Source organism: Schistocerca gregaria, chromosome 11 (assembly GCF_023897955.1).
Source record: "Schistocerca gregaria isolate iqSchGreg1 chromosome 11, iqSchGreg1.2, whole genome shotgun sequence".
Lineage (NCBI taxonomy): Eukaryota > Metazoa > Arthropoda > Insecta > Orthoptera > Acrididae > Schistocerca > Schistocerca gregaria.
The window spans coordinates 108,589,727-108,613,199 of NC_064930.1; the positions used below are offsets into that span (position 1 = coordinate 108,589,727).

The 23,473-nt window shown below is 42.1% G+C and overlaps 1 protein-coding gene across 1 annotated transcript in view; it reads right to left on the reverse strand.

The window, feature by feature from the left end:
* LOC126295370 (uncharacterized) overlaps nucleotides 1-22,722 on the reverse strand; it is a 154,496-nt gene extending 131,774 nt beyond the window's left edge. The window contains exon 1 of the mRNA XM_049987851.1: nucleotides 22,640-22,722. The gene's annotated coding sequence lies outside the window, so the exon portion shown is untranslated. The remainder of the gene's footprint in view (nucleotides 1-22,639) is intronic.
* Nucleotides 22,723-23,473: the final 751 nt, after the last annotated feature.

Here is a 23,473-nt window from a genome sequence, read left to right on the forward strand (position 1 = left end):
TTTGTATATTTCAACAATTTAACATTCAGAATACACACACACACACACACACACACACACACACACACACACAAAATTGTACTGCATGGAGTACAAACAATGAGGAATGACATTGAGCAAAAGCTTATTGGTGATTTCAGCCTCATTTACGTGCTTGTCAACAAACGCCACCTCTACTGTGAAGTAACTAGTTAGCTTTACTCCTTATGCTTTGTTCGCAGTCTGCATTTAATGCAGCTCTTCGCACTGGTCTGTCCTTTGCAAGCCTCTCCATCTCTGCACAACTACTGTAAGCCACACCAATTAAAAGCTGCTTAATGTATTCCAGTCTCGGTCTCACTCTACAATTTATACCCCTGCACTTCCTTCCACTACCAAATTAAGGATTCCTCAGTGTCTCAGAATGTGCAAGTGACCAACTGCTACTTCTGGCCACATTGTGCTGTAATGTTGCTTTCTCCTCAGTTTGATTCAGAACCTCTTCATCAATTGAATCGGTCAGTGGAGAAAGGAACTGTGTAACTTTTCCTTAGTTTCCAGTGGAGACAACGAACTGTTACTGATAAACTATTTGACAGACTGAATTGAAACTTTTGACACTTGTTGTTCACTAATCATACATACTGTGAATGAAAATAATTTCCATGTCTTCTGAAAATAGCTTATGGAAAAAAACTGAATTGTAACATAGTTCCTTTCACCAGTCAACACGGGACTTCAGCATTTTCATGAGTATATATTCAAAATTACACATTTCTGGACTAAAACTCAAATTCATTGATTAACTAATTGAAAATTATCTTCAACTGAACATAAAAATAGCTACTTCATGGAATTCAAAGTTCTGGATAGTTCATAATTTATCATATTGAGTTATCACTTGCAGTGGGTCATTTCAATATCTCTTCATAAAAAATCTCTGAATCTTCTCCATGGATGTACTTAACCATTTTCTGAATATCTTCAATTTTCTTTTTTATCGGTTCTAACAATTTACCATCACATAGCCTTTGCAAGCCAATTTGAAATGAAGCAAGTATACTTTTTGGCAGATTAAAGAGTAACTGACGCAGCCACTTATAAAAGGGCAGACTGTCACGACTCCCTGTTTTGTTACTTCGTAACTAAATTCTTTGAACATTGCTACAGAATTTCTTTTCTCTGTTGACAACAGGGGTGTCTTGAGATGTGCCGTTTCCCTAGCTTGTACTTTTTTTTTGTAATGACAAAGCCATCATGTGTCAAAGTCCATTATGTCTTCACATTCCGCCATTGCAACTGTAACTTCAGAAATACTGTTTGCTATGATACCCACATACTCTTTAGGGGTGTAAACTCTGTAACATTCCCATATTTGTCTCTTCAGTGTCCCACACACATGGTCACAAGTGACTTCTTTTGGGAAATCTGTTTTACTTATTTTTTTTTTTTTTAATTTTTCAGTGTTTGTAAATGCAAGGTACATCCTCACTATAGTATTATTCTCATTTTGACCAAGTGCTCCATCTGAGAACATGTATACTTTTGCAAAATTCTTCGATACATAGTTTTTAATGTAGTGGTACAGGAATGAAGAGACCTCATTTGTTAACTTTTTCACTTCACTTCCATAATATATCTACATCTACATCCATACTCCGCAAGCCACCTGACGGTGTGTGGTGGAGGGTACCCTGAGTACCTCTATCGGTTCTCCCTTCTATTCCAGTCTCGTGTTGTTCGTGGAAAGATGGATTGTCGGTATGCTTCTGCACCGCAGAATGCCTAGACTTTATATCATAATTGCAGAAACAGTTAACCCACAGCTTATGTAAATAATATGTCCCAGTACTGGGATGTTTGGCAAAGGCTAGTTTTGCATGATGTCAAAAGCTAATCCAATAATGTCATCCCTGCCCAGTCCAATAAATTCATCCCTGCCCATACATTCTTGCTCAGTTATTGTAATGAATTTATAAAGTCCCTTGTGAATATCCAACTCAAGTTGGACAGCTCTTTTACTACTGTCAGAGATATGTGGACCTTTCAACTTAGCCTATGTTCCTCGCATTTGCCACATACAACAGTTTGGGGACAACCGAATGGAAAATTTTAATTTACACAATAATGTTTCCTATAGAAATCTTATTCCACATTTATTTTTGGATACTTCCTAAGAACTTTTCATGCGTAGTTTCCAGATCCGAGTGTGCATCTAGGTGTTTCATTTTCTTCCCAGCATAGTGAGTTTCATTGAGTGGGAAAGATGTGATGTGGGTATCTATCAAATATATCACATTTTCCGAAACTTTTGTTGTGCATGTATTTGTTCGATGCTTAACTAGTAACTGACAAATAAGAAAAACACATTTCTGTGATACAGCATGAAGACTGAAAAAAAACTTCAGGGAGAGCATTGGGGAATGACTGACAAGAATGGGGGAAAGAAATGCAGTAGAAGAAGAATGGGTAGCTTTGAGAGATGAAATAGTGAAGGCAGCAGAGGATCAAGTAGGTAACAGATATTGAATTTAATTGATGAAAGGAGAAAACATAAAAATGCTGTAAATGAAGCGGGCAAAAAGGAATAAAAACGTCCCAAAAATGAAATCGACAGGAAGTGCAAAATGGCTAAGCAGGGATGGCTAGAGGACAAATGTAAGGATGTAGAGGCTTATCTCACTAGGGGCAAGACAGATACTGCCTACAGGAAAATTAGAGAGACGTTTGGAGAAAAGATCTCAGATGGAAACCCAGTTCCAAGCAAAGAAGGGAAAGCAGGAAGGTGGAAGGTTATATACAGTGTCTATACAAGGGTGATGTACTTGAGGACAATACGAGGGTAATCCCAAAAGTAAATTCTCCCATTTTTTAATAAGTACATAGACTTGTTTATTTCTACAATGGTTTACATCAGTTTACAGCTTGAACATTTAGATATTTTTTGATATAATCACCATTTCTGTCGATGCATTTTTGTAGACGCTGTGGCAGTTTTTGTATGCCCATGTCATACCAGCTCGTCGCCATGCTGTTCATGAAGTTATGAACCTCTTCTTTCACCTCGTTGTCAGAGCTGAATGACTTTCCGGCCAAATGTTCTTTTAAGCTAGGGGACAGGTGATAGTCACTGGGTGCCAAGTCAGGATATAGGGTGCGTGGGTGATTATGTTGCATTGAAACTGTTTCAGGAGAGCAACGGTTTGCTGAGTGATGGGTGGGTGAATAATGTCATGGAGAATGTGTGCACACTTGCTCAACATTCCTCTTCTCCGTTTGAGTCTCACAGTACCTGTAAGCATTAACTGAGGTCCCAGAAATTCAGCTCCGACGACGAGGTGAAAGAGGAGGTTAATAACTTTCTTAACAGCATGGCGGCGAGCTGGTATGACATGGGCATACAAAAACTGCCACAGCGTCTACAAAAATCCATCGACAGAAATTGTGATTATGTTGAAAAATAGCTAAACGTTCAAGCTGTAAACTGATGTAAATCACTGTAAAATAAACAGGTCTATGTACTTATAAAAAATAGGAGACCTTACTTGGGATTACCCTCATATTATGGAAATGGAACAGGATGAAGATGAACTGGGAGATATGATACTGCGTGAAGTGTTTGACAGAGCACTGAAAGACCTAAGTCAAAACAAGGCCCCGGGAGTAGACAACATTCCGTTAGAACTACTGACAGCCTTGTAAGAGCCAGCCCTGACAGAACTCTACCATCTGGTGAGCAAGATGTATGAGACAGGCGACATTCCCTCAGACTTCAAGAAGAATATAATAATTCCAATCCCATAGAAATAAGGTGTTGACAGATGTGAAAATGACCGAACTATCAGTTTAATAAGTCACAGCTGCAAAATACTAACGCAAATTCTTTACAGACAAATGGAAAAACTGGTAGAAGCCGACTTCGGGGAAGATCAGTTTGGATTCCGTAGAAATGTTGGAACACGTGAGGTAATACTGATCCTACAAGTTATTTTAGAAGATAGATTAAAGAAAGGCAAATCTACATTTCTATCTACATTTCTAGCATTTGTAGACTTAGAGAAAGCTTTTGACAATGTTGACTGGAATACTCTCTTTCAAATTCTAAAGGTGGCAGGGGTAAAATACAGGAAGCAATAGGGTATTTACAATTTGTCGAGGGACATGAAAGGGAAGCAGTGGTTGGGAAGGGAGTGACACAGGATTGTAGGCTCTCCCCAGTGTTATTTAATCTATGAGCAAGCAGTAAAGGAAACAAAAGAAAAATTTGGAGTAGGAATTAAAAGCCATGGAGAAGAAATAAAAACTTTGAGGTTTGCTGACAATATCTTAATTCTGTCAGAGATAGCAAAGGGCATGGAAGAGCTGTTGAACGGAATGGACAGTGCCTTGAAAGGAGGATATAAGATGAACATCAACAAAAGCAAGACGAGAATAATGGCATGTAGTCAAATTAAGTCGGGTGATGCTGAGGGAATTAAATTAGAAAATGAGACGCTTAAAGTAGTGAAGGAGTTTTGCTATTTGGGGAACAAAATAACTGATTATGGTCGAAGTAGAGAGGATATAAAATGTAAACTGGCAATGGCAAGGAAAGGGTTTCTAAAGAAGAGAAATTTATTAACTTCAAGTGTAGATTTAGGTGTCAGGAAGTCTCTTCTGAAAGTATTTGTATGGAGTGTAGCCATGTATGGAAGTAAAACATGGATGATAAATAGTTTAGACAAGAAGAGAACAGAAGCTTTCAAAATGTGGTGCTACAGAAGAATGCTGAAGATTAGATGGGCAGATCACATAACTAATGAGGAGGTATTGAATAGAACTGGGGAGCAGAACAATTTGTGACTCAACTTGACCAGAAGAAGTGATTGGTTGGTAGGACATGTTCTGAGGCATCGAGGGATCATCAATTTAGTATTGGAGGGACATTTGGAGGGTAAAAATCGTAGAAGGAGACCAAGAGATAAATACAATAAGCAGATTCAGAAGAATGTAGGTTGTAGAGGCTTGCACAGGATAAAGTAGCATGGAGAGCTGCATGAAACCATCCTCTGGACTGAAGACCACAATAACAACAACAACAACAACACAACAAGGGTAGAGGTCGTCCTTGGCAACTGGAAGAAAATAATAATTGGATCCTCCCACCTCAGATGATACAATTGCTGGAAGGCTGAAAGAAAACTTGAGTCCAATTTCAAACAGGTACTGACACACAATTATAGCTGGAGGTGACTTCAATTTACCCTCGACATGTTGTCAAAACTACACGTGTAAATCTGGAGGTATGCATAAAATATCTGAAATGCTCCTGAATACATTCTCTGAAAATTATTTCAAGCAATTAGTTCACAAGCCCACTCTATTAGCAAACAATTGTGAGAACACACTTGTCTTAGCAACAAATAATCCTGAGCTAATCATGAGCATGAAAACAAATATACGGATTATTGGTCACAGGTTTGTTGTATCGAGACTGAATATCGTAACTCCCAAATGATGTTGCCTAATTTAACTATAGCTGAAAGGGAGAGAATTTACAAATAATACAGGACTACGTGAATAACATTTATAAATTCAAATTCTCATTTTGTTTCGTTATTCCATTTGAGGTACTACCCAGCAAGAGTGGCAGAAAAAGTCAGTCGGTAGAAATCTCAAAACCACAGCAGGTGCTGCACAAAGCTACTATCCCTACACGGAGTGCCGAGCGCGACATCTGACCACTCTATCCCAGTGTACTTCCACAGATGTGCAAGATGACAGTCGCAGAAATATTGAGGGTAAACACAAATCCCTTAATAGTTCTTATGTGTCCACACTGTGCTTGGGAAGCAACAGTATATTGTCAACAGTTTTTTTTGTGTGTGTGTGTGTGTGTGTGTGTGTGTGTGTGTGTGTGTGTGTGTGTGTGTGTGTTTGGAACAAACAATAATATTTACAAGAGTAACCGAGCAAAAAATTACTTGTATCAAAGGAAAACTGAACTGAGAAAACTAGTACATTAACCTTCAGTGCGTGGGGCACTGTCGAAAGACGTGTACAAAAGTAATAATGGGGCATTTGATAGCTTCCAGAACTTGCAGCAAAGGAAAGATTGGTAGGCTGAGGAAGACTGAAGGGCAAGTCAGTCAGGCTCCAGAAAGAGTGGGATCTATATGTTACGAGGACTGGACAGATGAATATGAACGGGGAGACACCTAACAAGGGAACCTCCCCATCGCACCACCCTCAGATTTAGTTATAAGTTGGCACAGTGGATAGGCCTTGAAAAACTGAACACAGATCAATCGAGAAAACAGGAAGAAGTTGTGTGGAACTATGAATAAAATAAGCAAAATATACAAACTGAGTAGTCCATGTGCCAGATATGCAACATCAAGGAAACTGTGAGCTCCGGAGCGCCGTGGTCCCGTGGTTAGCGTGAGCAGCTGCGGAACGAGAAGTCCTTGGTTCAAGTCTTGCCTCGAGTGAAAAGTTTACATTCTTTATTTTCGCAAACTTATGATCTGTCCGTTCGTTCAAGTTTAGTATCTGTGTTTTGCAAGCACACTGCAAAACCGTGTGATTAGTAGACGAAAGGACGTGCCTATCCAACGGGAACCGAAAACATTTGATCGCAAGGTCATTGGTCGACCGATTCCTCCACAGGAAAACACGTCTGATATATTCTATACGACACTGGTGACGGCAGGTGCGTCACATGACAGGAATATGTTGTCAACCTGCCTAACTTGTACAGTTGGCGAATGGGTAAAAAGATTCTTCTACATTGCCCGATTTAGGTTTACTTGTGGATGTGATAATCACTCCCAAAAAGCGATGAAAGCATAAGAGTGTCACATAAACTGCAACAAATGAATGCAACAGTTTCACAGTCGCACAGTTTTCCTTGTGCTCTGTCAAAACATATGTTTTTAACGTTTTCAAATTTTTCCGTGTGTAGACTGTCAAATCCTGAATATTTCCAAGCAAATCTGAACATGTCCTGGAATTTTGGAGAGGTAAGTTGATTATTTGTGAGTGTCAGAACTTTGATAATTGCCTGAAAATAAAAAATTAAACTTTTCAATCGAGGGAAGACTTGAACCGAGGACCTTTTGTTACGCAGCTGCTCATGCTAAGCACGGGACCACAACACTCCTGAGATTAGACTATCCTTGATGTTGCCTACCTTGCGCACGGACTACTCAGTTTGTATATTTTGCTTATTTTTTTCATAGTTCCACACAACTTCTTGTTTTCTCGATTGATCTGTGTTCAGTTTTTCAAGGCCTATCCACTGTGCCAACTTATAACTAAATCTGAGGGGGGTGCGATGGGGAGGTTCCCTTGTAAGTATTCATTCCAAAACCTAGATAGTACATCACTTTTACATTGTCTAGGCAATACAAAACCTTTGTCTCTTGCAGGTTACTGACGGCCACAAATTGTTTCATAATTTATTAGTAAATAAAATACTTGATTACACCAAGACACAGGAGAAAATAAATTATAATTATTTGTGAATCTGAACAATTAAAGGGAAAGTACTGCAGTCTGAGAAATGAGCATTAAGAGGTTCACTGACAATTGTATATACACAGTCCACTGTTTACCTAGAGCTCGAGAAGTAGCCACGAGCTACAGGCCAGACCTCATCCACATTTCCACAGGCCAGGCACAGTTCTGTAGCATACAGGCCGTCTGCATTAATTTGACACAGTTATAAATGGAATACCACTTCTACAGTTCTGGGGGGATCCTGTAGTAGCTAGTTTCGATACAGTGGTAGGAGGTAGTGTAATGGACAACATACTGGCAGGAGCTGGAGGGACTTTTAAAAGTTTTTCTTGAGTAATTCAAAAACTGTAGCTTCTAGAAAAAAATGTTTCCCAGTACAAAAATTAAACTACAGTAATTTTCCTATGGTATAGGTCCTATTCATTTCTTCTCTAGGACTAATAGTTTCTGTGTTGGAGAGGATGGAAAAAATCTTTAGATTTTAAAAGATAGTGTTTTCATGGTGTAAAATTAATGTTCAGTGTTAAATGAAGTGTGTTAAGAACAAACATTAAAAAATGTGCATACCTCATCTGAGTGCAAGAGAGGCATATTTGGGGATAAATTGTGTTCTGATGGTGTGACAGGGTTGAAGGGGGCTGGTGAAGTGTAGAAGCATGAGGGAAAGTAGGTCACCGAATTGTGGTCACGCACTTCCCTCCGTCAGAGGTCTGGAAACTGAAGGTCGAGCAGGTGATTCCCCACTCTTTCTACCCCATTACATCACAAGAAACAACTATACAGGGTGTTACAAAAAGGTACGGCCGAACTTTCAGGAAACATTCCTCACACACAAAGAAAGAAAATATGTTATGTGGACAACGCTTACTTTCCATGTTAGAGCTCATTTTATTACTTCTCTTCAAATCACATTAACCATGGAATGGAAACACACAGCAACAGAACTCACCAGTGTGACTTCAAACACTGTGTTACAGGAAGTGCTCAAGATATCCTCCGTTAGTGAGGATACATGCATACACTCTCCATCGCAAGGAATCCCTGATGCGCCGATGCAGCCCTGGAGAACAGCGTATTGTATCACAGCCGCCCACAATACGAGCACGAAGAGTCTCTACATTTGATACCGGGGTTGCGTAGACAAGAGCTTTCGAATGCCCCCATAAATGAAAGTCAAGAGGGTTGAGGTCAGGAGAGCGTGGAGGCCACGGAATTGGTCCACCTCTACCAATCCGTCGGTCACCGAATCCGTAGTTGAGAAGCATACAAACACTTCGACTGAAATGTGCATGAGCTCCATCATGTATGAACCACATGTTGTGTCGTACTTGTAAAGGCACATGTTCTAGCAACACAGGTATGATCTGTCCGTTCGTTCATTGACGTCTCTGTTCACTGTAATAAGTTTAGTATCGGGGGGGGGGGGGGGGGGGGGCATTTATTTTGCATTAACAGTACACTAAATAAAAATATGAGTTACTAATAATACTAAATCAAGAAACACGTACAGACAGAATCTACACAAACCTCTGCATGCTGTTCCACCCTGATACGAGGGAAATTGATTCTTAGTAATCCCATACGGCAGCAGTTGCATCTCCTGTGAGAGGGAACTTCCTGTGCCACAAGCACTGCTTGCTATTTAGTTTACAGGCAGTCTATACGTCCCCAGCATTTCTTGCCCAATTCTACATCTACATCTACATCCATACTCCGCAAGCCACCTGACGGTGTGTGGCGGAGGGTACCCTGAATACCTCTATCGGTTCTCCCTTCTATTCCAGTCTCGTATTGTACGTGGAAAGAAGGATTGTCGGTATGCTTCTCTGTGGGCTCTAATCTCTCTGATTTTATCCTCATGGTCTCTTCGCGAGATATACGTAGGAGGGAGCAATATACTGCTTGACACTTCGGTGAAGGTATGTTCTCGAAACTTTAACAAAAGCCCGTACCGAGCTACTGAGCGTCTCTCCTGCAGAGTCTTCCACTGGAGTTTATCTATCATCTCTGTAACGCTTTCGCAATTACTAAATGATCCTGTAACGAAGCGCGCTGCTCTCCGTTGGATCTTCTCTATCTCTTCTATCAACCCTACCTGGTGCGGATCCCACACTGCTGAGCAGTATTCAAGCATTGGGCGAACAAGCGTACTGTAACCTACTTCCTTTGTTGTCGGATTGCATTTCCTTAGGATTCTTCCAATGAATCTCAGTCTGGCATCTGCTTTACCGACGATCAACTTTATATGATCATTCCATTTTAAATCACTCCTAATGAGTACTCCCAGATAATTTATGGAATTAACTACTTCCAGTTGCTGACCTGCTATTTTGTAGCTAAATGATAAGGGACCTATCTTTCTATGTATTCGTATCACATTACACTTGTCTACATTGAGATTCAATTGCCATTCCGTGCACCATGCGTCAATTCGCTGCAGATCCTCCTGCATTTCAGTACAATTTTCCATTGTTGCAACCTCTCGATACACCACAGCATCATCTGCAAAAAGCCTCAGTGAACTTCCGATGTCATCCACCAGGTCATTTATGTATATTGTGAATAGCAACGGTCCTATGACACTCCCCTGCGGCACACCTGAAATCACTCTTACTTCGGAAGACTTCTTTCCATTGAGAATGACATGCTGCGTTCTGTTATCTAGGAACTCCTCAATCCAATCACACAATTGATCTGATAGTCCGTATGCTCTTACTTTGTTCATTAAACGACTGTGGGGAACTGTGTCAAACGCCTTGCGGAAGTCAAGAAACACGGGATCTACCTGTGAACCCGTGTCTAAGGCCCTCTGAGTCTCGTGGACGAATAGTGCGAGCTGGGTTCCACACGACCGTCTTTTTCGAAACCCATGCTGATTCCTACAGAGTAGATTTCTAGTCTCCAGAAAAGACATTATACTCGAACATAATACGTGTTCCAAAATTCTACAACTGATCGACGTTAGAGATATAGGTCTATAGTTCTGCACATCTGTTCGACGTCCCTTCTTGAAAAGGGGGATGACCTGTGCCCTTTTCCAATCCTTTGGAACGCTTCGCTCTTCTACAGACGTACGGTACTCCGCTGCAAGAAGGGGGGGAAGTTCCTTCGCGTACTCTGTGTAAAATCGAACTGGTATTCCATCAGGACCAGTGGCCTTTCCTCTTTTGAGCGATTTTAATTGTTTCTCTATCCCTCTGTCGTCTACTTCGATATCTACCATTTTGTCAACTGTGCGACAATCTAGAGAAGGAAGCACAGTGCAGTCTTCCTCTGTGAAACAGCTTTGGAAGAAGACATTTAGTAATTCGGCATTTAGTCTGTCATCCTCTGTTTCAGTACCATTTTGGTCACAGAGTGTCTGGACATTTTGTTTTGATCCACCTACCGCTTTGACATAGGACCAAAATTTCTTAGGCTTTTCTGCCAAGTCAGTACATAGAACTTTACTTTCGAATTCATTGAAAGCCTCTTGCATAGCCCTCCTCACACTGCATTTCGCTTCGCGTAATTTTTGTTTGTCTGCAAGGCTTTGGCTATGTTTATGTTTGCTGTGAAGTTCCCTTTGCTTCCGCAGCAGTTTTCTAACTCGGTTGTTGTACCACGGTGGCTCTTTCCCATCTCTTACGATCTTGCTTGGCACATACTCATCTAACGCATATTGCACCATGGTTTTGAACTTTGTCCACTGATCCTCAACACTGTCTGTACTTGAGACAAAACTTTTGTGTTGAGCCACCAAGTACTCTGAAATCTGCTTTTTGTCACTTTTGCTAAACAGAAAAATCTTCCTACCTTTTTTAATATTTCTATTTACGGCTGAAATCATCGATGCAGTAACCGCTTTATGATCGCTGATTCCCTGTTCTGCGTTAACTGATTCAAATAGTTCGGGTCTGTTTGTCACCAGAAGGTCTAATATGTTATCGCCACGAGTCGGTTTTCTGTTTAACTGCTCAAGGTAGTTTTCAGATAAAGCACTTAAAAATATTTCACTGGATTCTTTGTCCCTGCCACCCGTTATGAACGTTTGAGTCTCCCAGTCTATATCCGGCAAATTAAAATCTCCACCCAGAACTATAACATGGTGGGGAAATCTACTCGAAATATTTTCCAAATTATTCTTCAGGTGCTGAGCCACAACAGCTGCTGAGCCCGGGGGCCTATAGAGACATCCAATTACCATGTCTGAGCCTGCTTTAACCATGACCTTCACCCAAATCATTTCAGAATTCGAATCTCCGTCAATTTCCTTCGATACTATTGCACTTCTTATCGCTATAAACACGCCTCCCCCTTCACTGTCCAGCCTATCTCTGCGGTATACATTCCAATCCGAGTTTAGGATTTCATTACTATTTAAGTCTGGTTTCAGCCAACTTTCTGTTCCTAGTACTATATGGGCGTTGTGACCGTTTATTAATGAGAGCAGTTCTGGGACCTTTCTACAGACGCTCCTGCAGTTTACTATAAGCACATTAATATTGTTATTCCTTGTTGCATTTTGCCTACTCCTGCCTTGCCGCGTCTCAGGAGGCGTCTTGTCGGGCCTAGGGAGGGAATTCTCTAACCTAAAAAAACCCCATGTGCACTCCACACGTACTCCGCTACCCTCGTAGCCGCTTCCGGCGTGTAGTGCACGCCTGACCTATTCAGGGGGACCCTACATTTCTCCACCCGATAGCGGAGGTCGAGAAATTTGCACCCCAGCTCTCCGCAGAATCGTCTGAGCCTCTGGTTTAAGCCTTCCACTCGGCTCCAAACCAGAGGACCGGGATCGGTTCTGGGAACGATACTACAAATAGTTAGCTCTGATTCCACCACGCAAGCGAGGCTTTCTGCCTTCACCAACTCTCTTATGAGAGTAAACAAATAAGTTCAGTAAGCTCATGTTTATCCAGAGGAGTTATTCTGAGATTATTAACTGAGTGTTTACTTGCACTCAATTTGATTTTATCTAAAATATGTAGCTATAAACAACAGCTGAGAAATGCTCCATTTGTACGTGTGATGCCAGTGACTTACGTAGTTTTCTTGGGAAGGGGATTGGATCAGTAAATGTAGCACCCTGCTGCTGTCTGTCATTGACAGCACATTTTCAAGCTGTGTAACCATGATGTTACTTGACGATGAATTAATGAATGACCAGAAAGTTATTGCACTTCTCTAGCCATTGACTGTGTTACTGGTAGGCTGTATGAATCTCTTCCACTCAGAAATTTCTGGCACTCTTAGAGTAGGCTAGACAGAGAAGGGTAACTTACCACACAGCCACTGTATGTCGTCTGAGGTGGGTGCAAGTACATCTGATGGAATGGGACTGACGACATTGAAATTTAGAATAATAATCTGCTGTAATGCATTGACTGACTTATGTTGAAACATCTGAAGTTCTATAACATCTAGGTGACTTACATCTGTTACAGAGGGAGCCAATGTAGGCCTCTTCTTATGCTGGGAGAGTTAAGGCTGGGGTAATGCATTTGATACCATCAAGCTGTGAAAGTATTCCAGCCATTGATAGTGGAGACAATGAAATCAGTATTATAAACATAGTGACAGAAAGTTATACTTGGGGGCATGCTCTTCAGTGCAGTAGACAACTGAAAGATCCAGCTGTTGAGCTTTTTACATAACAGTTCATTCAACGGCTGCAAAGAAACATTCAGTAATTTGAAAATAGCTCCACTACAGAAGCAAAACAGCAGAGAAGTTATTCTGTCTATTCATAAATGGGAACTGGACGGAAAATGCTCGGGACGTACGTATGTAAGCAGCACTCGTGGTGGGGGAAGCTGCCTTTCCTGAAAGAAGACTACAGCTGCCAAACGGGCTGAGATATAATCACTTTCCCCATAGGAGTGTAGAACAGTGTGCTGAGGTTCATGTAGATTCTGCCTGCATGCCTTTCTTGTACTTTTATTGTTGGTCATTCATACCTGTAGTCTATGAAGCTTTACCACACACTGCGGAAAATAAACAATCGCAAGTAGGTCTGCACATTGTGTCACAAGTGGTTCGTAAGGCAATCTCTTGAAGTGTTGCTATCATTTTGTTAAGTACCCCATTGTTACTTTTTGTGGTGAAGTGTGGTAGAGAGGATGGGGAAGTGCCTGCTCACTCTTCATTTTGCAGACCTAAGAAAGGAGGAGTTGCACAACCACAACCTGGCGACTTACCTTCCCTCAACTTCTCATACTTCTAACATCCACCCCCATCTTCCCCAGCCTGATACACCCCCAGAACACAATTTACCCCTCAATATTGTCCTACTGCACTCATATGTGGTACAAAAATTTTGTTCTTAACCCGCATTATTTAAGAATAGACATTAATTTTACAGTGTTAAAGCACTGTTTTTAATAAGCTGCTATTTTTCCAACTCCTGCAATGCTGAAACTATTAGTCCCAGAGAAAAAGGAATGGGACCTTTCACATAGGAAATTTAATGTAGTTTTCCCTTGTTGTGGGAACCATTTACAGCAGAAGCAATCTTTTTTGAGTCTCAAGAAAAACCTAAATCATTAGCCTTAAATGACCCACACCAATTCTCACACTCCATTACTCAGATTTTTTGTACATTATTCGTAGACCCCCCCCCCCCCCCCCCCGTAACTATACACATTCTTTCCCCTTATCTTCATTCACTGACTGAACTGCAGCTGCAGTGTAGTGTAAACTTGCACTTTATATGTACCTCACTTCTGTTGTCATCAGTTATTTGCTGTCCGAATAGCAAAACTCTTCTATTTTCAGTGTAGCATTACCCGATCTAATTGTTTCAGCATTGCGCGATTTAATTCAACAGGTCTTATAAAATTTCAGTAGTGTTTCTTTCTGTGTTTGGCTTCTCAGACACCCATTTACTGTTCCACATATATTTGAGAATTCTGCCCGCTTCTTTGTATCACATGCACATGTAACATATCACACCTTATACAGCAAAATATAAGAGCAAGTGAAATATTTTACCGACAACAATTGCACCCTGTTGGGGTCTTTTCACTTGAATGCCATTGCTTTTCACTTTCCTGTTGATATCTTTGGGTTTTATTCTTTACATACGGGGTCTTCAAGAAGTCTCTCAGCAGTGCCGTATGATTGTTAGCCATGCGTGCCGTATGCCACAGTGAATGTACCGAAATGAAACTCAGTAAAATAGAAGTTATTAATTTATTGAATATTCATTTCTACTTACAAATTTTCACATTAAATATCCAGTGTTGTTGAATAGACAATTCAATTTATCTAACCATGTTTCCAAACACAAGCTGTAACATTTCTTCTGCAACACAAGTGGTGAAAGTGGATATTGCAGCTTTGAGTCCATCGGGATTCTGGACGGTTTTTGTAGCAGTTGCTTTTGCTGCACCCCAGAAGAAAAAGTCAAGTGGTGTTAGGTCAGGCAATCATTGACGCCAAAGTCCCTGTGAAATTATGTGATCACCAGAAACATCAGTAATCAATGACACTGAAAATGCGAGCTGTATGGGTGGCTGCACCATCTTGTTGAAAGTAACTGTTCAGTATTTCACTTAATCAAGTTCTCCTATAAATGGGAACAGAATATCACTGCACTATAGTTGTGTGTTTATTGTTTTGTTGAAAAATATCGAACCCACAATACAATGTCTAGAAATTGAAATCCAAACTCCTACTGTAGTAGGCATTGGCTTTGTGTCTATCTTGGCCACAATAATGCGTTCACTATACTGTTTGTAGTAGCTTACCCGTACTCCTATTTTTTTATTCTTTATTAAACCTACTCCTGCATTACCCCTATTTGAATTTAGTATTTATAACCCTGTATTCACCTGACCAAAAGTCTTGTTCCTCCTGCCACAGAACTTCACTAATTCCCACTATATCTAACTTTAACCTATCCATTTCCCTTTTTAATTTTTCTAACCTACCTGCCCGATTAAGGGATCCGACATTCCACGCTCCGATCCGTAGAACGCCAGTTTTCTTTCTCCTGATAACGACGTCCTCCTGAGTAGTCCCCGCCCGGAGATCCGAGTGGGGGACTATTTTACCTCAGGAATATTTTACCCAAGAGGACGTCATCATCATTTAATCATACAGTAAAGCTGCATGTCCTCGGGAAAAATTACGGCTGTAGTTTCCCCTTGCTTTCAGCCGTTCGCAGTACCAGCACAGCAAGGCCGTTTTGGTTAGTGTTACAAGGCCAGATCAGTCAATCATCCAGACTGTTGCCCCTGCAACTACTGAAAAGGCTGCTGCCCCTCTTCAGGAACCACACGTTTGTCTGGCCTCTCAACAGATACCCCTCCATTGTGGTTGCACCTACGGTACGGCCATCTGTATCGCTGAGGCACGCAAGCCTCCCCACCAACGGCAAGGGCTACTGATGTTGGCAGAGATAAATGGAACAGAGGAATGTTGGGAGAGTCCACGTGAAGGGAAGCAACGCAGGCAGGAGAACAATCATACAGCACATGCAGTTAACAATCTTACAGCACTGCGGAGAGACCTTTTGAACACCCTATATTTGAGAATTCTGCCCATTTCTTTGTATCACATGCACATGTAACATCACACCTTATATAGCAAAATATTGGTAGACAAAACCTGTCCCCATATGGTCAGTGGAAAAAAAATGGTCCACACACCTCTGTCTCGGATACGGCACATGGTACCGAAGACGTCCACTTTTGGCAAATCCCTTTCCAACTTCACATGTACCCACAACAATTCAGTATCCCACCCTCTCACATTGTGACGATTCACGCTTCCCAACAGATTGAATATCAGCTCTTTGCTAAATATCAAAAACACTTTTCCTGCATTGTCACCTCCTCATAGAGTGCTGTCTCAGGGTTTTCAAACTTTGTGAGTATCTCTTCACTTGTCACCGATCTCTGTATGCTGTGTACTTGTCAATAAACAGTGCTTTGAAGCCTGATGAAACTTTAAGGGTAACACTGTAATTACAGACTGATAGTTCAGTAACACACGTCAGCACGTCACCTTTACAATTCCAGAAAAACTGGTTGATTTATTCAAGAAAAAGAGTTTCACAAGCTGAGCAAGTGAATAATGTGTTGGTCCACCTCTGGCCCTTACGGAACCAGTTATTCAGATTGGCAGTGAGAGTTGTTGTTCTCGAGGTATATCATGCCAAATTCTGTCCAATTAGTGTACTAGATCGTCAATATTCTGAGCCGGTTGAAGGGCCCGGCCCTAACGCTCCAAACATTTTCAACTGGAAACAGATCCAGTGACCCTGCTGACCAAGGGGTAGGGTTTGGCAAGCACGAAAGCAAGCAGTAGAAACTATCACAGTGGGCAGGCATTATCTTGCTGGAATGTAAGCCCACGATAGCTTGCCAAGGGGGGCAACAAAACGGGCCGCAGAATGTCGTCGTCATACTGCTGCGCTGTAATGTGCTGCGGATGACAACCGAAGTGGTCTCGCCACGAAATGAAATGGCACCCCAGACCACCACTCACAGATGTCGGGCCTTAGGGCGGGCGACAGTGAGGTCGATACCCCTCTGCTGTTCGGGATGCTCCACACGTTTTCACCGGTCGTCTAGGCTCAGTTCAAAGCAAGCCTCGTCACTGGAGACAATTCTACTCCCGTCAGTGATATTCCGGGCCGAATGGGCCAGAAACCACTGCAGACGGGCTTTTCGGTGTACAGAGGCCGTCAGTGCAAGTGGCACTATGAGTTCAGCCTCCTTTCTGCGAGTTGCCTGTTAACTGTCCTTGTGGTCACTGAAATACCAATTGCACATCAGACAGACAATTATTTGTTTTGTTTTAAGGAGCAAAAACAACTGTCATGCGCATCCGTGTCAAAACTGTAGAACACGAAGACAAAGGTGGGAGTTAAAAAAAAAAACTACATATAAATCCCAACGCAACTAAAAACAGGGACGTGCTGAAAGGTCTATAAAATACGCCATAGAGAAATGGAGGTCCAGAACTAAAAATAAAATGGCCTTCGCCATACCGCTACGACAGATAAAAAGTGATTTCCACAGAAAACCATCTGTGACACGGGTGGACAAACTGACCAGACGGTCAACTGCAGAACCGCACGCTTGAAACCCAAACTGCACAATAGTTAGTAAACTGTGAGACTCCAGCCACCGTACCAGTCAGGCATGAAGCATACTTTCCATCACCTTGCAAACACAGCTGGTGAGAGAAATTGTGCAGTAACTAGAAAGATGGTGTTTGTACTTACCAGGCTTATGTATCGGTATGACAGTGGCTCCACACCAGCATGTGCGAAATGTGCCCTCTGTCCAGATGTGGTTGTATGTATGAAGCAGAAAGTGCTTGCCCACAAGAGAAAGGTGCTGCAACATCTGAATGTGAACACGTCTGGCCCTGGGACGAAGGATCAGGATGAAGTAAGAGCACGATCTAGGTCCCTCATAGTAAAGGTGACATTGTAGCACTTACAATTCTGAGGAGATTAGGGAACCGCCTGAGCCGCCTCCACTATATTCCGGTAGAGGAAGGCAGGGTGATAATGGGAGGACCTCAAAATGTCTGCAAAATGGAGGCCCAAGGTGTTGGAGATAGCAATAGGATCCACTATGGGATCGTTTGCTACCATCAGGACGGAGATTGGGGAATGGATCTCGGTCACGGGGAGCTTTCTGAAGTTGGCCCACAGGATGGAAGAGGGAGTGGAACCATTGAAACACCTAGAGGATGAAATTCATCTAGCTTTTTTCCTATACCAAAGAATGCAAAGACACTGTATACCAACTGTTTATAATAAATGCAATTTGCCATCATAGAATGATGGTTAAAAACACGGAGAGCATCTCTCTGCACGTGTATTGCATTGCGGCTCGCCTCATTCCACCAACGGACCGGGACATGGTGTGGCAAAGAGGAACTGTGAGGAACGGAATGTCCCACGGCAGTGAGGATAATGTTTGTAAGATATTCTACGTGGTCATCACAACTGGGGAAATTTTTTTCATCAAAGGTTGCTAGGGAGGAGCAAAGCCTCCAGTCGGCTTAGTAATCTGCCATTTGGGTATGCACATAGGTGAGGTAGGAGTCAGCAAACGGCTACCACACGGGAAATGGCCACTAATATGTGTCAGAGACAACAGACGACTCGAGATGATGGGCAAGCTGGGCAGTGCAGAAGAATACGTCCAGGTGTGTGTGTGTGTGTGTGTGTGTGTGTGTGTGTGTGTGTGTGTGTGTGTGTGTGTGTGTGTTTTTGTAAGGAATGTGGGTGCTCCTGTGTTAAGGCAGAGGAGGTAAAGTTGATTTAAATGGTCAGCCAAGAGGGTACTTTTCTGACAGGTTCTGCATGAACCCCAAAATGGATAGCGCGCATCAAAGTCACCAAGCAGCAGGAAGGGGTGAGGTAGCTGTCCAATGAGTAGGAGGAAGTCTGCCATGCTGAATATCGAATGACGGAGGGATGTAAACGATAGAAGCGAGGAAGGAAAAGGCGAACTGCAACAGCTTGAAGGCGAACAGTCGGGAGATGGGTTGACTATTAACGTCATCCCTTAAGAGCAGTATGACTTCCCTATGAGGTGGATTGCCATCCTGGGGCAGGGGGATGTCAAAATATAGACCGGGAAGAAATGTGAAAGCTCAGAGGGGCCACAATTTTGTTTGTTGGAGGCAGAGAACTAATGGATGCTGTGATTCTAAGAGAAGCCATACATCCTCGTTGAAGGCCACGAATGTTCGATTCAAGGAGTCATAATGAGGGAAAGAGAGGAAGGAAAAAAATGAAGGAGTGTCACCTTGGCAGCTGCCAAGTGCCAGGCTTCAAAGATTCCCTGTTACATGGCACAGAGACTGGAGGATCCCGCTCCATCAGATCTACAGAGGTGTAGGCATTCTCCCTCTGTCGATCTGTGAAGTCCCGGGCGAAAAAACGGTTGGCGGTGCACACCGGAGAGAGAGGTCAGCCGAGTGAGGGTATCACGTGGCGACACCATCAAAGAGGCTCTCCGAGAAGACCGTTTGCCTTCTTTTGACTTCTTGTAGCCTTTTGGCTTGGCAGAGGAAGACTCTTATGTTTATTAGCCAGAGGGACGTAGAAGTCTTTGAGGGAGTATTCCTTCTGTCCTTCCCGGCCTGCTGGTATGTAGCAGGCGGCTTCACCCTGTAAGGTGGAAGTTTGTTGGGTTGTTGAACTGCTGGAGGAGGAGACAGGGATGCTGCCGTGACACTGGCCGAGTTCACAACTGCAGTGCTGAATTTGAGGTCGCACGTCTGCGTGGCCACGTCCTTCGTGGAATGAGATGTAGTAAAAACAGTACTGTAAGTGCCGGATGGTAGAACGCAAGGTTTCCGAATAGCTGACAACTTGCGAGCAACCGGGTAAGGCACTTTTTCTTTCATCCAGATGTCCCAGACAGCCGGCTCATCGAGATACACAGTACGATCTCAGGGGGTCAACAGAAGCGTCTGATCCCACGCGTCGGGTTTGACCCGTGACGTAAGGGTGTTGTGCGTGACGTCATGACGGCGCGGAGTTTGGTTTGTGAGTGTGGCGTGTTTGTAGATTTTGTCGTGTTGTGGTTTATTGTGCTCTCTATTGGTATGTTCAGGGTTTTCGTTTGTGTCGTGTAATGGGCTCAGTTTGCTTTTGCTCATCATCCAGGATTGTTAGTGTCGGCTGTATTTGTAGTGAAATTCTTTTCCGTGAGTTAACGATTGTGTTTGAAGGTTAGTGTTGTTCGCTGTACATCGTGTGGTAATTTTAGTAAAATTAATCGGTTGTTGTTTTTGTTCAGGAATGGATATGACGGATAAAATTAACTGTGCAGGTCAAGGGAAGTGTTCGATCCCAATGTGTGGCTGTGCATGTTGATATTGGTATCGGGAGATGTTTTTGAGCTATATAGACCAAGGAAAGCGTTTGATCATAATTTATGGGATCGGGAGCTGCTGTCGAGCTATATAGGTCAAGGGAAGTGTCAGATTTCAGATGATATTGTGTTTAGTGGTATTTGGGGAGTTGTGATGTGTTTTTTTCGTCGTTTTGTGTGGTTTTGTATGGGGGTGGGTGTCTAAATTTGTTTATATTCAGTTTGCCCCCATCCAAAAACACCCCATTTCCTGCACTTGTCCCGTTAGTGCCATTAGGCTTTTTGTGGAAGAGAGAGAGAGAGAGAGAGAGAGAGAGAGAGAGAGAGAGAGAGAGAGTGTGTGTGTGTGTGTGTGTGTGTGTGTGTGTGTGTGTGTGTGTGTGTGTGTGTTTTCGATGTATTTTCGTGCTCAATGTGTATGTACCGACTTTATATGTGCCATATTGGAATCGTGGTTTATGGTCGTTTCCGCCATATTTGTGACATCATGGGTTAAAGCAGATTGGCAGGATCAGACGCTTCTGTATTTACATCTCAGGAGGGACCTGCACTATTGCCATTGCAGTTGATAGAGCAAAGAGGCGGACAATCGGCCTCGTGATCACCCCAACCACAGGTTACACATTTAGCCGGATGTCAATAGGACAAGTCACCCGGCCTCACTACTTGTAGACCTATTAAACCTTCAGGTAACTAATGGAATGGTTCATCTGTTGAACTTATTGCAGGCCTACTTGTTATAATTGAGTTTGGTGTTATTGGTACAAGACTACGCAATGCAGCTATGGGCAAATACATAAATCCAAATAAATATTGAAATTACCATTCTGCACCAAAAATAACGACATAAAATGTAAAGTGGACAAACGAGTTTGCTGGTGACAGAATAAACAGTATATTACACAAGATGAATAAATGGCAGATTGGCTGTATGCAAAATTATGTACCACCACAACAACTGTAAGCCAATTACATAGGAGTTCCGTGTAATGTGGACACAGTATTTCATAAACAATTGGAAGTGTCTGGACAAGGTCGATCGATATCACACACACACACACACACACACACACACACACACACACACACACACACACAGCAATAGGCAAAAGGGAGGCATACTACAGTAGGCAGTAAATTTATCTACCAATATGGTCTTCTAGCTCTTAAGAAATTAAATGCTTTGGCTGGAGTGTAATTTTGGATTCCCTCCCTTCCATCAAATCTTAGTTGTGATGACACATTGATCTGTAGCGTAGTCCGAGGTCTTGGTTATATTGAAAGGCGATGAATTGTAACTTGTTTGTGAGTTGGTGAAGCCAACTACTGAATGCCAAACAAATGTTTTGACAGTCTGACCTGTGGCGTAATTTAATGTTCACATTTATGCCATATTTAAACGCTACATTTAACGCAGTTTGTCATAAAAACTGAAACTACAGTAAATCCGGCAAACGCATATTACATAATGGTCAAGTCTCTTCAGTATTTTAGTGTTCATTAGGCTTATGTACGTAAACTGTAAATGAACTGCGAGAAATTCAAGGGGGAGGGCACTTCGTACAATGTTGTTTTAGACAACATTAGACAGTTTAGATATACAAAACATATCTGCTTCAACGAGGACTTCACATTTCGTAGGGAAATGCACTAAGTGAATCCGGAGTTGGCGATTACACAAATGAGCCTTCGCCTTGGCACACTTCTGTCCCACATTTGGCAAATTTCTCGGCTGTGTTTCGTTCCAACGCAACAAAGGGTACTGCCGAATAATTGTTTGATAGTCTACGTGGGCCTAAGTTCTGTTCTGTATAAGCGGAGCATCAGGAGTATAAAGCCGGCGACCTAAACATTCATTCGATATCTATAATCCTACGTCGTACGAAAGATACTACACGCGCAATCGTAGTTGACACAGGCGCTGTAGCTGATGGGAGCGACTGTAAATGCATTTTCCATGTAAGCAGGTAGTCCCTCCCACCTGCCACCTCGCGAATGTCAACTTTGCTTGCGCAATTAATAAAATTTACGACTTACTTCGGCGGCGGCGTAGTGTACTGATCGGCAACGACCGGAGGTAAACAATTAATGCCCTTGCTGCTCTACGGTTGACAGGTTCTTGTATTTACTATTGTCCGCTCAGTAAATTAATTATTCCGGTAAAGCGAACATTTCATAACAAAATGTTTGCGTTAATATGAAATGATTCCCAACATTCAACGGTCTTTACCAACATCAGCTGACTACGCTTATTACAACACGGATAATCCAACAAAGGGTCAAATCTTGAATACATTGCACTTTTAGTGGTATTTGTAATCACTTACGTCGATATGATAGCAACGAAATTCTACTAATTTCTTCAGCTGCAGTTGGACAGACGCATATACTAATTTTCGATGTTTTCCGCATAAATTTCAGTTCCTGTCTATGTTAATGAAATACGGCTGCTCTGTATTCCATGATATTGATATTCCATCATCTGAGTAACACATTAAAAGCACTTCCCATTTACTGTCGCTCCCAACAGCCATCGGGCCGAGTGTCAACATAGTTTGTGGGTATAGTAAGCTGCGACGAAAACTCGCGGTCTGCGTGTTTGTTTATCATCAACTGACGCCATCTTCCTTTTCTTCCATACCCAACATTCCACGTGACACGCGCAGAACAAGAAGTTTGACAGCTAACACTTGACTTCAGTAATTTCGAATTTGTCCCGGCAAGGCATCCAGCTGGCCTGGTGAATTTGCCAGCTGGCTTCCAAGAAATATATTTTTGAAGAGTTCTTATTGCGTATAGCACAGTTCTCTCTACAAGATCGGAATAGTTCTGCAAATTTTCGCGAGGAAAACAATAATACTTGGTAAAATTTTAACCTTGTACAAAAAGTTAATTGCCCGAATTGCGAATACAATAACCACTATTCTAAATATCGCCTGGGGCGATAAATATATTTTTTTACATAGTTCTTGATACTTATGCTGTATTAAATGAAACAAGTAGTTTACTGTTACCAGTTCCTGTTAGAAAGTGAAGTTGCTGTGTCGTCATTACGAGCTTTTCTGCACTGTTTTTTTGTTCGAAAATAGCCTTGATTGCCTGACTACGCATATTAGCTTTAAATGCGAACATGTTCTACAGTTCTCCATAAAACATTTTAA